Genomic DNA, 16,572 nt, shown 5'->3' on the forward strand with positions numbered 1-16,572 from the left:
GAAACTGTGTCTGTATGTCCTTTTATGGGAAGAGAGGAGGGACATGGGCAGCATGTGGGAATTCAACCATCAACCGTGTGTGTGTGTGTGTGTGTGTGTGTGTGTGTGTGTGTGTGTGTCTCTGCGTTTGTGTGTGTCTGTTAGTTTGTGTGTGTGTTTGTGTGTGTATGTGTGTTTGTGTCTGTGTTTGTGTGTGTATGTGTGTTTGTGTGTGTGTCTGTGTGCGTCTGTGTGTGTGTGTGTGTGTGTCTGTGTGTGTGTGTTTGTGTGTGTCTGTGTGTTTGTGTGTGTATGTGTGTTTGTGTATCTGTGTGTGTGTGTGTGTTTGTGTGCGTATTTGTGTCTGTGTGTTTGTGTGTGTTTGTGTATGTCTGTGTGTGTCTCTGTGTGTGTGTGTTTGTGTGTGTGTGTGTCTCTGTGTGTGTCTCTGTGTGTGTGTGTGTGTGTGTGTGTCCTTTAGTATCAGCTGTTAGAGGAAGTGGTGTCCCTTTCACTCCGGTAAATGTTGTTGTTGCAGTTCCACTTCTGTGTGGGAGCTCCTCAGTGACAGCGGTTATGTCACCGTTTATAGTTTACCTGGACACCTGAAAAAAAACAAAAACAAAACCTGGACACGCCCCCATGCAGGTGTGGTTAAAGGTAATTCCACTTTGTTGTGTCTGTCTCTGTGTCCTTGGTGATGACGTCCACTCAGTATGTGATGGACACTGTGGACACTTTGACAGTCTGGAACATGACTGAACATTAGACTGGAGCTTTTGGACAGGAAACATGTCGACCAGTGAAACAGTGATGACGTTAGATCAACCATACAACTGATATTAGATATCGTCTGGTATTCAGACTCACATATGATCAGTTTAGATTTATAGAAAACCAGTCCATGGGGGTGGGACCTTTAGTCCATGGGGGTGGGACCTTTAGTCCATGGGGGTGGGACCTTTAGTCCATGGGGGTGGGACCTTTAGTCCACGGGGGTGGACCTTTCTGTGTGGAGTTTCCATGTTCTCCTCGTGTCTGCGTGGGTTCTCTCTGGTACTCTGGCTCCTCCCACCATCCAAACACATGCTCTGATAGGTTAATGGGTTCATCTAAATCCCCCATAGGTGTGAATGTGACAGTGGTTGTTTGTTTCTATATGTTCAGTCTGTGATGAACTGGTCACATGTCCAGGGTGAACCCCGCCTTCGCCCATAAGCAGCTGGGATAGGCTCCGCCCCCATGACCCTAGTGAGGATAAAGGGGGTTCAGAAAATGAATGAATGAATGAATGAATGAATATTTGCAGACAAACCTTTTTGTGTTTTTAAAGGTGTGGCTGCATCAAACACAAACAAATGAAAGGGATTTTTTTTTTTTTTTATAATTAACCATTTATAATGAACTCTAATATTGTGTGTGTGTGTGTGTGTGTGTGTGTGTATGTATATATATATATATATATATATATATATATATATATATATGTACATATATATATATATATATATATATATATATATACACATACATATATATACACACACACACACACACACACACATATATATATATATATATATATATATATATATATATATATATATATATATACATATATATATTTTAGGTCAGTAGGTAAGGATTGGTCTGTGATGTAGTAGATCTGGGTTCAGTTCCTGGTTGACACAGTTATTTTCATATGAATCAAATGCTTATATTTACAGTTTTTTTTTTTTCTGCTTGTTCCTCTTGTTTTAAGACTTAAATTCTTACGTCCAGCTCAGTCATCTTATATTTAGAATATTTCACTTCTTTTGAGGCTGTAAAAAGTTACATTTTAATTAATCTCAACTTAAAACCAACATTTATGCTGATTTTAAATCGTCTAAACACATCTGTAGACACACTTATTTCAAAAAATCTGGTCAAGTGTAATTATTTTTTTGCTGCATGGACAGATAATTCCACTTGTTTTCAGTACCTTTTTCCTCAGATTTAGTGTGGTGGTTTCTTAGTTACTTTAACATGAACACCCATGTCTGCTCCATGAGTAGGAGTGAATTGGTCACATGACCCCACAGTGGCTGTTCAGCTCAGTAGGAAACACATCAGACTGATGTGGAAGAACTGGGTTCGACTTCCAGATGAAATGGTCATTTTTTCTGCACATTTGAAAACAGGGTTTGGTGCATTGCATTGTGGGTATGTGACATTTTGTTTGGCTCTGTTCTGTTTTATGTGTGTGTGTGTGTGTGTGTGTGGGGGGGGGGGGGGGGGGGTTATTGTGTCTGTGTGAATTAGGGTTGTTTGTGTGTAGGATGATGTTTATTTTGGTCTTTTTATGTGATTTTTATTTTCAGTAATTGACACCATGAGTGAGAGTTGGAGAACGAACAGTCCGACTGGTTATCTGCATTTTATGATTGTTTTTAATTAACATGAACCCTGAAAGTACATGTCAGAGGGACGAACAGTGACTGACTGGTTATCTGACCCTGATAAATATCTGTACTCTGATACTTTCTCTTTAATATTTGTTAGAGTAAGTGTATTATCTTTGCCCTTATTCTCTCAGAGTAATACATCTACACCTGATGTGTCAAATTTAGATGTACACAGTGTTATAATTCTCTAATTCCTGGTTGAAGAGGGCGTTTTAAGCTTACTTAAGAAAATCAAATGCATGTTTTATGATTAACTCTAATTATTACCTCCGCCAAGGAGGTTCTGTTTTTGCCAGGGTTTGTCTGTCTGTCTGTCTGTCCGTTAGTGTGCAACAAAAGTTATGGACAGATTTTGATGAAATTTTCAGGGTTTGTTGGAAATGGGATAAGGAAGAAATGATTAAATTTTGGTGGTGATTGGGGGGGGGGGGGGGGGGGGGGGGGGCGCAGACCAGAAAATTTCATCAAAATCTGTCCATAACTTTTTGAGTTATGTTGCACACTAACGGACAGACAGACAGACAGACAAACCCTGGCAAAAACATAACCTCCTTGGCGTGGGGGGGCCCATGGGGGGGGCCACTGATCAGCCTTGGCGGAGGTCTGCGCTCTCCGAGTGCTTCTAGTTCTTTTATATTTTCAGACTTCCATTTTTATCTCCAGCTCAGTCAGACTAAAACTCCTCTTTCAAAGTAATTATGTCTTAAATGAGCGTGATTTTATTTCTTGTTCTAAACACTGTTTGATACAATTCTAGCATTTTTGTCTAGTTTAAGGCACATTATGTTTTTTTAGTTGATAGACTTTTTTGCTTGTTTTAAGAATTCTACACAAGATTTGGGCCACGTTTACCTGCAGTCTGAATGTAGAGTAAGAAGTGACAGAACAACTGGAGGCAATAATGAATGGACACACACACACACACACACACACACACACACACACACACACACACATACTTGTGCAGTCATAGTTCAGGTACAGTTCCTAGAAGTGTGCAGACAGTCCTGGTTCCTGGTTCCTGGTTCCTGGTTACTGGGTGGGTGGGTGGGTTGGGGGACGCACTGACAAAGCCCAGGCTGTCAGCCCAGAGCAGCACTGTGTGTGTGTTTGGGTGGTTGGGGGGGGGGGGGGGGGGGGGGGGGGGGCAGTAGCAGCAGGATTTCTAGGAAAACCCAGTGGGAGGGGCTGCCTGCAGGGTCTGCACCAGAGAGGGGGTGGGGTTCATGTTTCTATGTTCTGTTTTTGCACAAATGAAGGGTTATGGGACAGAGCAGAGCTTTTAAAGCACATGTGAAAGTGTTTATCAAAGAACAGATGCATTTGAAGAAGGTGTTCTATGCAAAGTTATTATCGTTAACGCAAACTAACGAAATGACGAAAACTAGAATGGAAAAAACATTTTCGTTAACTGAAATAATAAAATCTATAACTAAAAGAAAAAATGATAACTAACTGAAACTGTATTGTGTGTTTACAAAACTAACTGAAACATATAAAAATTGTAATATAATATAAAAATCCCTTCATTTACGTCTTTGTCAGTGTCAGATTGATACAAAATCGATTTATTTCACTCCAGCAATTTTCTGTGCTGTCTCCATACGACACTTTTTGGTCCGTCACTTGTGTTCACTTGTGGTTTCCAGTCGTCTTCTGGTCCCCACTCTACCTGGAAACATGGAGACTAAAGCAGCAGAGTCCTGTCTGGGATTGATTTGAATAGGAGCACAGAGAAGAAGAGAAAAGAGACCACTGAACTACAACTGAACTACAACTAAGCATTTAGAAAAAAATGCAAACTAATAAAAACTATCAAACCTGCTCTAAAAACTAATTAAAATGAACAGAATTAGAGAAAAAAGTCCAAACTAAATAAAACTAAACTGTAATGAAAAATCCAAAACTCTTAGAACCATAGTTCTATGTTCATTAGGACAGAAAGTGACACATTAAACCTGTGTTCATTTACCAAAGCGTAGAACTGAAGAAGCGCATGGACTCAGTCTGTCAGTGACGCCTTATTTAAAGCTAAAAACCTCCAGTTTCTTTTGCTGAAAAGATGATCGACCAATGACAGATGTTTCCGTGGGTGTTTTCAGTGAAAGGAGTTGTGGCGTAATAACATAAAAACTTGTAAATAATGTCAACTCCAAACTTTTCTCTTGTTTTAACAGTGAAAAAAGTAAAATTACATTATGAACATATTTATGTCTACAGACTACCTTTAACTGCCATGAAAGGCACTGATGTTCATTCATGTATTTTATGTTTGTTTACATGTTTTGTAGCATACCCCCCCCCCCTCCCATGAAGGATGACACTTTACTGATGATTTTTTTTTTTGATTTAATGGCACTAAATCCTTAAATCAACTGTAAGAGCTAAAGAACACACGGAAAAATGTGTAATTACAAAGCACTTTCATTTCACATTAACAAAATAACTGAGGATTAGCTTGACTGAAACCTAACAATAAACGTTAGCTTAGCTCGCTAGCGTAATGACAACTAATAAACCAGTGAGAGACACAAAATATTCAGTAACATCTGTACATTTAACACAAACGTAGCTTGTGCCTCTTCAGAGGGGCAGCAAACACAAAAACAACGAATTGACCCTGTGTTGAACTTTCTTTGCCGTTTTAACTGTTTTTTCTCCTTTTCGTGTTAAGATAGGCAGTTACTCTTCAAAATAAACGTCCGCTACGTCCAAACCGGAAGTTACCCTTCATGTAGCCAAAATAAAAACAATACGCCAAGACACAATTACAGAAGTGAATTTAGCAATTATACTTAGGGTTATTGACAGGTTTTATGTATATCATTTATTTTTTGTGACTTTGTTTAACGGGTAGGAACTTTGTTCACGGTCTGTGTTGCACAGGGACACTTTTAGTTATCGCAGCATTTTGAGACCATGAACACCATGATGACAGGTTTTTGTTACGCTTGTCAGATAAAGTATAAATGACTTCAATAAGACAAAAAACACTATTCGTCTTGCTCTACTTCAATAAGGTTTTGCATCGTTCATTTCCCAGAAGGACTTGGTGTTTTCTGTTTTCAGCCCCTCTTGGTTTTGTGCAGCCAGTGAGGTACATTTATTTATGTTATATCGTGTCGCAAATTTTGGCTTCAGTCGATATGTTTGTGTGTTTTTTTTGTGTACTTATATGTTTGTTGCTTAGTTTGAGGGTGGATTTACCGGTGATAAGCTCTGACTAATCACTCTATCAGTAAATGAAGAACTTTGGTATGGTGTATTTCCTGGAGGCAATGACACATTCTTTAAAAAAAAGTGAAAAACCTGAACAACCTGAAAGATATGAAGACAAATCAGTGCAATTTTAACAATATTCTGCCTCAGTTAATCATTTACACGTGAGCTAACATGGTTTTGACACCACTGACTGTTTAGATCTTAGTTTACTTTTTAGCATTTCACTAATTCATCCCTGGGCCGGATTGAACCCTTTGATGGCCCAGTTTTTGGCTGAATGTGTAGAGACATCAATATTAGTCCAAATATCTGATCACACTTAAAATCAGACAGAATCACCTAAAGAGGAACTTATCAGTGAGATAGAAGAACTGATTTATAGACAATAGATCTGGAAAATCTGATTTCAAGAAATCTGACCAAGATAATTTTCACTTCTTCCACTGGCATGAAACTGAATTTTGAATTAAGCAAAAAATCTTGAATTAAGAAAAAAAAAAAAAATAATTAATTAATTTAAAAAAAAAAAAAATATATATATATATATATATATATATATATATATATATATATATATATATATATATATATATATATATATAATTAAGCAAAAAAAAAAACAAAAAACAAACAAAAACCCCTCTTGAATTAAGAAAAAAAAAATCTTTAATTAAGCAAAAGGAATTTTGAATTAAACAAACAAAAAAATCAATTAAGCAAAAAAGAATCTTGAATTAACCAAAAAAAAACCTTGAATTAAGAAGAAAAAAAAAAAATCTTGAATCAAGCAAAAAAAATCTTGAATTAAGCAAAAAAAACTTGAATTAAGCAAAAAAAAATCTTGAATTAAGCAAAAAATAATAATCTTGAATTAAGCCAAAAAATCTTGAATTAAGGGAAAAAAATATTGAATTAAGCAAAAAAAAAAAACTTTAATTAAGTGAAGAAAAAAAACAAACAAACAAACTTGAACTAAGCAAAAAAAATCTTGACTTAAGCAAAAAAAAAATCCTGAATAAACCAAAAAAAAATTTAATTGAGCAAAAAAAAAATCTTAAATTAATAAAAAAAAATCTGCCAATGGAACAAGCGAAAATTTGAAAAACTAAACTTTACATTTATGCATTTGGCAGATGCTTTTTTCCAAAGCGACTTACAGGGGAAAAACAATCAAATCAATCAATCAAATTTTATTAATACAGCGCCAAATCACAACAAAAGTTATCTCATGACACTTTACGTATAGAGTTGGTCAAAAACCAGACTCTAAGCCAGTTTACAGACTCCCAACAGAATCCAACTTTGTCCATTTCAAGACAGTATTATACGTCAAATTAATCAATATTTCATCAATATTTATGATATTTCTCCCATAATATCAAACTCTATTCTGACATTAGTCCTTATTGTTTTGTAGTCCAGACCCCTGTTAGAAAAAAAACACCTGGATTCAACGTGTCCACATACTTCTGTCCACATGGTCGTGTATGAGGCTAACGTATGTAAACACACATTATAGGGTCTGGATCCGCAGACAGACGTCATGTGATTATCTGTGACACATCCACTTTCTCTGCCTTTCCAGATGTTCCACATGATGATGTCATGGTCTCAGGGCTTTTCTGCGTCCTCTGTGAATCACACAGAAGGAAATCAAACCCATAAAAGGTGAGTTCAGCCTCCAGCAGAACCATGGACGTGTCAGTCCACACACACAAACACCTCGCAGGGCGTCGTTAAATATTTATCGTTTGTCTGTGATGATAAACAGAAGTGTCTGTGACTGAACAGACGTGATATGATGAAGTTTATGGGTCGGATTGAATTATTGAATAAAACATTTGTTTCTGACAGAATCCGACTGTTTTTGTGCTTAAGGTTTCACTGAAAAGAACAGGAAAACTTTACATGACAAAATGATTTGAAGTTTAACTCAAAAGCTAACAGCATTAGCTTACCCATCAGCCTTTGTGCAACGTGCAGCTCCACCCTTTTGTCCAAATATGGTCATTTCACACCCACATGACTTTAAAATTACTGAGTGATGTCACTGTGGTTCTGAACACTTTAAAATTATAAACGTTGGTTCAAAAATGGAATTAATTAACTAAAAAACAGACTCCAACACATTTTAGACGTCACAAACAATTGTGTTACTGGAATAAAATGCAAACATTGTTTTCACTTGTTAAATGTCGTTCAATATTAGCTGATTACCTCATTAAACAAACTTAAATTGGATATACTAGCGGCATTGTACCTGTGGTGCCATTGTACGATCGCATGATAAGTAGAAGTCCATTTGTAAAGTACCATGTAATCCTGCATCGTGCAGGTAATAATTTGAGTCAACATGCGAGGCATGAAGGGAAGAGCATGGATGTGTTTGGTCTGTCCAGTCTGATTACATTCATCCAGTGGTAGTGAACTGTAGCCTGCACAGTGTGGTCTGGTCTGGGAGGAGGAGAAAGGTCATGAACAGCAGCAGAACCAGCAGTGTTGGACAAAAGATTTCTAAAAAGTAATTAGTTATAGTTACTAATTACTTTTCCAAAAAAAAAGTAACTGAATTAGTAATGGAATGACTGCTTCATAAATGTAATTAGTTACCAGGGAAAGTAATTATTGCGTTGGTTTTTTGAAAAACCTTCAAATATGTAAAAGGAAACTGATTTTTGAGCGTGTTTCACAGGTACTGAAGACCAGGACTGTGGGGAGGCTGGGGTCCACCAGGGTCCACCAGGGCCAGGCTGGGGTCCACCAGGGTCCACCAGGGCCAGGCTGGGGTCCACCAGGGCCAGGCTGGGGTCCACCAGGGTCCACCAGGGCCAGGCTGGGGTCCACCAGGGCCAGGCTGGGGTCCACCAGGGTCCACCAGGGCCAGGCTGGGGTCCACCAGGGCCAGGCTGGGGTCCACCAGGGTCCACCAGGGCCAGGCTGGGGTCCACCAGGGCCAGGCTGGGGTCCACCAGGGCCAGGCTGGGGTCCACCAGGGTCCACCAGGGCCAGGCTGGGGTCCACCAGGGCCAGGCTGGGGTCCACCAGGGTCCACCAGGGCCAGGCTGGGGTCCACCAGGGTCCACCAGGGCCAGGCTGCGGTCCACCAGGGCCAGGCTGCGGTCCACCAGGGCCAGGCTGGGGTCCACCAGGGCCAGGCTGGGGTCCACTAGGGTCCACCAGGGCCAGGCTGGGGTCCACCAGGGTCCACCAGGGCCAGGCTGCGGTCCACCAGGGCCAGGCTGGGGTCCACCAGGGCCAGGCTGGGGTCCACCAGGGCCAGGCTGGGGTCCACTAGGGTCCACCAGGGCCAGGCTGGGGTCCACTAGGGTCCACCAGGGCCAAGCTGGGGTCCACCAGGGCCAGGCTTTTCCTCCACATCAGTGCATATGTGCATTTCTAGAAGCAGATGCTCCTCCAGTTATTCCACATCTGCACTTTTTCAGTGGCTTCTCTCTGATCCAGCGGTAAATGTCTGCAGTCCAGTCAGTCGGACTCACTGATAACTCCTCCCCTAAATTATCTGATAACTCCTCCTCTAAAGTAGCTGCATGTAGCTGCGTTCAGGTGCCTGTGTTGTGCTGGGACAACTGAAACTCACAGATGTCATCAGTGGTTCAGGTGAAGGGGGCGTGGACAGCTCAGACTTATGGACACACAGGTGAAGCATGAAGGCATTGTGGGTAATCTGAATAGAAGAACGACTCACAACAAATCGGTTCTTATCATTCACTGAAAAGAGCCGTTCAAAAGACTCGACCCGTCCACGAACGTCCCATCTGTCGTGCCTGGCTGAGCCAGGATGGATAAAATCTCCCAGCATACCTCACAACATTTGAACACGGACATAAAACTGTGCCTGGTAGAAAGTCAGGGAATGTCTGTATTCATTTGGAGAGTTTGGCAGAGGTCAGGCCTGTGAAGGCTGAGGAAAAGCGTACAAATGCCTCCTGTGCTGCAGCATCGATGGGACAAACATGCGCCGGACACAGAACGTCCATTAGAGTAGGATTTACCTGTCTGCACTTCTGTTCTATACATAATGATTCTCTTCTAATTAAAAACGTACAATGACAAGATTCTTTTTCTTTTCTGGAAAACATGAGGTTCATTTCCCAGAAAACAAGACTTTTCTGACTGTCTTAAAATGCCTTTTTTTTTTTTTACAGTGCGTTCCAGTCTTTTTCTCCCGGTGGAAACTCTGCTGACGGTCGAACATATTCTTCTCATATCAGCTGAGTCAGTTTCATTTCCCATCATTCCTGTGAATAACACACTCCGGTGGCTTTTCTGACAAAAGTTTTCTGTCTGACTTTGGTAAAACAAAGAAAAAGAGCGCTGACATTTAGAAAACATGGTAGAAATCAGAGGAATGACTCAGTTAAACCTGTAAATGATTCCATCCCTGCTGATCGGAGCATCTCTGTGTAATTAAACAGCAGGAAAATCAGCAGCGTCCAATCAGATTTTTTATTTTTTTCCCTCCTTTGGCTGCTGTTACCGGGCGGGAAAAAACCCCCGCTCAGAACAGATGTGTCACTGCTGGACGCTCTCCACGTGTACTTGTCAGATAACGTTTCCAGTTTCCAGTTGAATTATTCAGCCCGCTCAAACGCCTGATACCTTCCACCTTGCTTGGTGACAGCATTGCCTAGCAACAGGACTCCCTCCGCCTCCTGGAGGTGGTTGCCGTGGGTTTGTTTTGTTTTGAGAGGGAAACACCTTCGGAGCTGGATCCCATTACAGCTGACCTCAGATCAGCCCAGGAGTTGGAGAAAGTGTGTTTTGGCGGTTAAGTGGCAGGGGATGACGGGGGCGGGGCTCAGTGTGTGTGTGTGTGTGTGTGTGTGTGTGTGTGTGTGGCTCGTGTTGCCGTCCATCACACTGAAACGCTTTATTGAGGAGTTAAACACTGAGCGACTGTTAGTGACAACAACAGCTCCACGGCAACATAAAGGAGTGGTCATGTGATCTGAAAACATACACATGACCGCCCGCCCCCCCGCCCGCCGCCAACAGAGGGTCAGTGTGTACAGTAACCACGTTAACGACGCCGTGACTCACAGGCCGCGTCCCGTGACTCCCAGCACGCTTCGCTGTTTCTACTGACTAATGTGTTTTTGTCCTGTTTCTATTTGTGGATAAAAATATCTGAGAAGTTTCGACAATAAAAAATAGAGGGAGGGGCTTTGGGGGCCCGGCAGCGGCGCCGCCAAAAACAGCCCCATCACGTTCCTTATAAACAGTTCAGATCAGTGTGCACCGACTTCGATATTCCAATAATTATGAGGTTCATAGCTACAAGTAGACTGATTTTATAAAATAATTATAGCAGGTAACGGCGAAGAACAAAGAGGAATAAATGATGAGTGTCGTCAAAGTCACTGCCAGGTTTAAGGTTTGAAATGAACTGGAATCCAGTTCACTGAGCTGCAGCTGGAACATTTCTGATCACAAATGTCTGACATTAATAAACCTGTGAAGGTCAAACTGCGGCTCATTTCCCTGTTCTCTCTCTCCTGAATGTGTGTAAACTTTCACTGCAGTGTTCAGGACGTTTGTCTGTTCTGTTCTTTATCAGACTGATGGAGAATCAGTCTGGGGAGGAGTTTTTTGTATTTGTGTTGTGGTGGACAGGATTAGTGGAAACACTAGTAGTAGACACTTACGCTGGATCTGTCAACCCTTAGTCTGGGGGGGGGGGGGGGGGGGGGTCCACGCTCAACAGTATTTGGAATGGGATTGCAGTACCAGTTTGGGCCACAATCCTACATACAGCACCTTTAATTCAAAATTTGTATTTTTTTGCTTAATTCAAGAATTATTATTATTATTATTATTATTATTATTTATTTATTTATTTATTTATTTATTTATTTATTTTTTGCTTAATTCAAGTTTTTTGCTTAATTCAAGTTTGTTTGTTTTTTTTTGCTTAATTCAAGATTTTATTTAATTTTTTTGTGCTTAATTCAAGTTTTTGCTTTTGTTTTTGTTTTGTTTTTTTTGCTTAATTCTAGTTTTTTGTTTTGTTTAGCTTAATTCAAGTTTTTTGTTTTGTTTTGCTTAATTCAAGTTTCTTGCTTGATTCAAGTTTTTTTTTTTTTGCTTAATTCAAGATATTTTTGCTTAATTCAAGCTTGTTTTTTTTTTTTTTTTTTTTTTGCTTAATTCAAGATTTTATTTTATTTATTTATTTTAACTTAATTCAATTTTTTTTTTTTTTTTTTTTTTTTTTTTTTTTGCTTAATTCAAGTTTTTTGCTTAATTCAAGATTCATTTCCATGCCAGTGGAACAAGTGAAAATGACCTTGTTCAGATTTGTGTAAATCAGATTTTCCAGATCTATTTTTTTTATAAATCAGTTCTTATATCTCACTGAAAAGTTCCTCTTCAGGTAATTCTGTCTGATTTTAAGTGTGATAAGATATTTGGACTAGAAATGAGACAAATACACTTGGAAACATTTAGATTTTTTACAGTGTATGACCTTATGTAACGCATGTGATTGGTTAGTCACAGTGTCACATGCAGACTCATCAATGGCAGCCTTTATGTGTGTGTGTGTGTGTGTGTGTGTGTGTGTGTGTGTCTCATCCCAGCCAATCAGAAGCGGGTTTGTTTCCCGCAGCTGTTTTCAACCAGTTTAAGAGTTTGTGTAAAAATAGAAACTGACTGAACACAAATGGTTAAAGACAACGGATGGGTCCTTTAAAGACACAAACACACTGAACTCATTCATTCACATCCACCACGACCCACAATGCACTGCAAACACTGCACGACAAGTGTGTTTACATCAGTCCAAGGCTTTACTGGCAAATAATATAAAACAGAACAACAACAACAACAGGCTGTTCATGTCATTTGAACCCAGGACAGTAGAAACTATGAAGTAGTAGTAGTATTTGTAGTAGTACTAGTAATAGTAGTAGTAGTAGTAGTAATAGTAGTAGTAGTGGTATTATTATTAGTAGTAGTAGTAGTAGTAATAGTAGTAGTAGGAGGAGGAGGAGGAGGAGGAGGAGATCTGCATGTAACCCCATAAAAAGGACACGAAAATTACATGCTAGTATTTTTTTTTTTTTTTATATCTCTTTATTCTCTCACAGGTGCATTTTGGGAATCGAAGTAAATATTCAAGGCCAAGTGTTTGACAAAAATGGCCATTGTTGAAAAATCATTCGCAAATTATATGTGTTTAAATGTTCAGGTTCTGCATGTAACACCAGAGGACACAATGGGTTCCACACCAAACCTGGAATGAGACTGAGACTGATGCCAAACCCACATGTGTGGATTAGAAAAACCACTAGGATCCACACAGTGAACACAGTGTCTGTATTTAGAGTCTGTAGAAGAGCATGTACACACATTTACACATCTAATGCACTGACACCTAGGGAGATTTAATGTCCATATTTGGGTCCTATTTTTGGACCCAATATTTGATTATAAATTCATTAATTATGGGATGGATCAGAGCAAGAGGACACTTTTTTGTGCATTTCTCTGAGGTCATCATTAGGTCCATCCTAGGGGAAATCTGTCTGCATTTACCTTTGATTATTGGGTCTAAAAAGATGGAAAAGTGACAGATACTAAAATAAACCCAATTTCAGAGAAGCACACATTTATCCAATAATAACAAAAAACATCTTGAATTACGCAAAAAAATCTTGAATTAAGCAAAAAAATCTTGAATAAAGAAAAAAAAAAACTTGAGTAAAGCAAAAAAAAAAAAAAAAAACTTGAATAAAGCAAAAAAAAAAACCCCAAAACAAAACAAAACTTGAATTAAGAAAAAAAAAAAATCTTGAATTAATCAAAATAAGTCTTGAATCAAGCAAAAAAAAAACCTTGAATTAACAAAAAAAAAAAAATCTTGAATTATGCAAAAGAAATCTTGAAGTAAGAAAAAAAAAATCTGCCAACAGAAGAAGTGAAAATTTAAAAAAACTAAACTTTGTCCATTTCAAGACAGTATTTTACGTCAAATTGATCAATATTTCATCAATATTTATGATATGTATCCCATAATATAAAAGCCTATTCTGACATTAGTTACAGTTTTGTATTCCACAGCCCTGTTAGAAAACAAACACCTGGATCCAACGTGTCCACATACTTTTGTCCACATGGTGTAGGTGTCAGTGTTAATCTGACCTGGATGGAGACTCAAACCTCCACCTCTGACGTTACAGTTCATAAAAGTGTTCAAACTCGTCTGTTTTATTGTCATTTTATCACAGAAACTGAATCTGTAAAAGAATCTGTGTGGAACAATGAGGAACGTGTGTGTGTGTGTGTGTGTGTGTGTGTGTGTGTGTGTGTAGGTGTGTGTGTGTGTGTGTGTGTGTGTACAGAGAAGCGGTGGGTTGCCTCGGAGACGAGGCTGAGGCGTCTCCCATGGCGACGGAGCATTGTTTGGGAATCCCCAGTCTGCTGGCGACGGAGGGAGGAGAGGATTACCCACAATCCCTCTGTGCAGCAGCGAGTGTGGAAAGTGTAGTAAGTGAAGCAGACGCAGCTCCTCCTGACTCAGCACAGAGCAGACGCAGGCTTTAACGAGGTTTGTACGGGTTTCCACTCACCAGTGACCCCCCCCCCCCCCCCCAGAGGTACCCCACAAACATGTGGAAACACCGAGCCCCGTTACTATGACAACACAGAGGCCGTGCATTAGGAGCGAACATGAGCTGCTTTCATTGAATTTACTGAAAAAAACTCCTTTTACCTTTAATGTAAAGTCTGATGAAGTCCTCGAATGTGTTTCAGGTTTATTTTGTTTGTTTTTATTCGACAGAAAAAGCAGCAGATAAACCACATATAACCGCATATAACCATATATAACCATGTAAAACCATGTAAAACCATATATAACCATACAAACCATATAAAACCATATAAAACCATATAAAACCATATATAACCATACGAACCATATAAAACCATATAAAACCATATATAACCATACGAACCATATAAAACCATATAAAACCATATATAACCATACGAACCATATAAAACCATATATAACCATACGAACCATATAAAACCATATAAAACCATATATAACCATACGAACCATATAAAACCATATAAAACCATGTAAAACCATTTTAAACCATATAAAACCATATAAAACCTTATAAACCATATCATTTTTTTAAAACTGTTTTTCTATTTAAAAAAAAAAAAAAAAAAACCTCAGCGTAAAGTAAGGTTTTCAACTAAAAATAATGAACAGCTGTGAAAGTAAAATGTCGGAACATATAGGAGTATAATCCAAAAATGGATCCTAAAACCCCTTCAGAACCGGATCCTAAAACCCCTTCAGAACCAGATCCTGTGTCTGTCCCATGTTTGACCCGTTCCCAGTGGGATCAGCTGAACAGGTCTAGTCCCACAAACTCAGACCCATGTTTGACCCACATGTGTACAGTCAGATCTGGAAGTTCATCTGAGAACCCCAGCAGCTGAACCGCTCTAATCCACTGCAGAACCACCACGCCAAACATCCAGGTCTACGGACGCAGACGCACAACAGATGTCCCAGCGCCCACACACACACACACACATACACACACACACACACACACACAGCAGTTGTGTGTGGACGCCAAACCAACCCTCATTAATCCACTTGAACGAGCTCAGATTCAATTAAAACGCTCGTTAAAGCTCAGTGATCAGGATCAGTTTAAGCAGAGTCTGAAACTTTCTGTTTTCACTGGAACAAAAAAACATGAAGAAGAGGAGAGGAATTCAGCTACACAACTACACAACTGCACAGATACACAACTACACAAATACACTAATACACAACAACACAACTACACAACTGCGCAATTATATAACTACACAAATACACAACTACATAATATAACTACACAACTGCACCTTTTGTGTGTTTGTGGGTTCATATTGTCAGTCTGCTCAGTTTCTTTCAGTCCACTGTGTGTGTGTGTGTGTGTGTGTGTGTGTGTGTTTTTTATCTTCCTGCTGTAACAGTGTTCTGTTCTTCCTCTTTCACCTGTACACTTAGAGTTATTGGATGTTTTGCACCTGAAGCAACAATGAAACTGAAATAACGACTTCAGACGATGATGAATTCCAGTCAGTTTGAACAACGACTAATGAAAATATTAGAGTAAAATCTGTTCAAAATGACCCAAAACAGCAGTTTTTAGAGAAAAGTTCAGTGTGGAGCCTGTGAACGTCCAAATATGGTCATATGTGATGACCATGAAAAGATGAATAAGTATATTTACAGCAGTTATTGACGTGGATTTTCAGGATTAAAGGATCAGCAGGTATGAAACAGATTAGATCAGTAGAGGGTTCTGGTCGACAGTGGATGTTTGGGTTTTTATGGGTTAAATATGAACACGTTTTAAGTCAATTCAGGCCGAAAAACAGCATCAGTCAGAGAAAGATGGAGAAATAAAAATAAAAAGCAACGAAAAGCAAGAAATATGAGCTGAATGTGTTTTACATGACAGTATTTGAACGTAAAGCCATGTAAAACCATTTAAAACCATTTAAAACCATTTAAAACCATATAAAACCATGTAAAACCATGTAAAACCATTTAAAACCATATAAAACCATGTAAAACCATTTAAAACTGTGTAAAACCATTTAAAACCATGTAAAACCATTTAAAACCATGTAAAACCATTTAAAACTGTGTAAAACCATTTAAAACCATATAAAACCATGTAAAACCATTTAAAACTGTGTAAAACCATTTAAAACCATCTAAAACCATATAAAACCCTCTAAAACCATATAAAACCAAATAAAGCCATATAAAACCATCTAAAACCATATGAAGCGATTTAAAACCATATAAAACCATGTAAAACCATATAAAACCATTTGAAACCATTTAAAACCATATGATACCACCTAAAACCATATA

At 39.0% G+C, this 16,572-nt stretch overlaps 1 long non-coding RNA gene across 1 annotated transcript; it reads left to right on the top strand.

Moving 5' to 3' along the window:
- The first annotated feature begins 992 nt into the window (after positions 1 to 992).
- On the top strand, positions 993 to 16,023 carry LOC115418266 (uncharacterized). Its single transcript, XR_003935278.1, has 3 exons — positions 993 to 1,004; positions 7,141 to 7,146; positions 15,851 to 16,023. It is a non-coding gene; the product is annotated as an uncharacterized LOC115418266 (long non-coding RNA).
- The last annotated feature ends 549 nt before the right edge of the window (positions 16,024 to 16,572 follow it).

The sequence above is a fragment of the Sphaeramia orbicularis genome, chromosome 4 (assembly GCF_902148855.1).
Source record: "Sphaeramia orbicularis chromosome 4, fSphaOr1.1, whole genome shotgun sequence".
Classification (NCBI taxonomy): Eukaryota; Metazoa; Chordata; class Actinopteri; order Kurtiformes; family Apogonidae; genus Sphaeramia; species Sphaeramia orbicularis.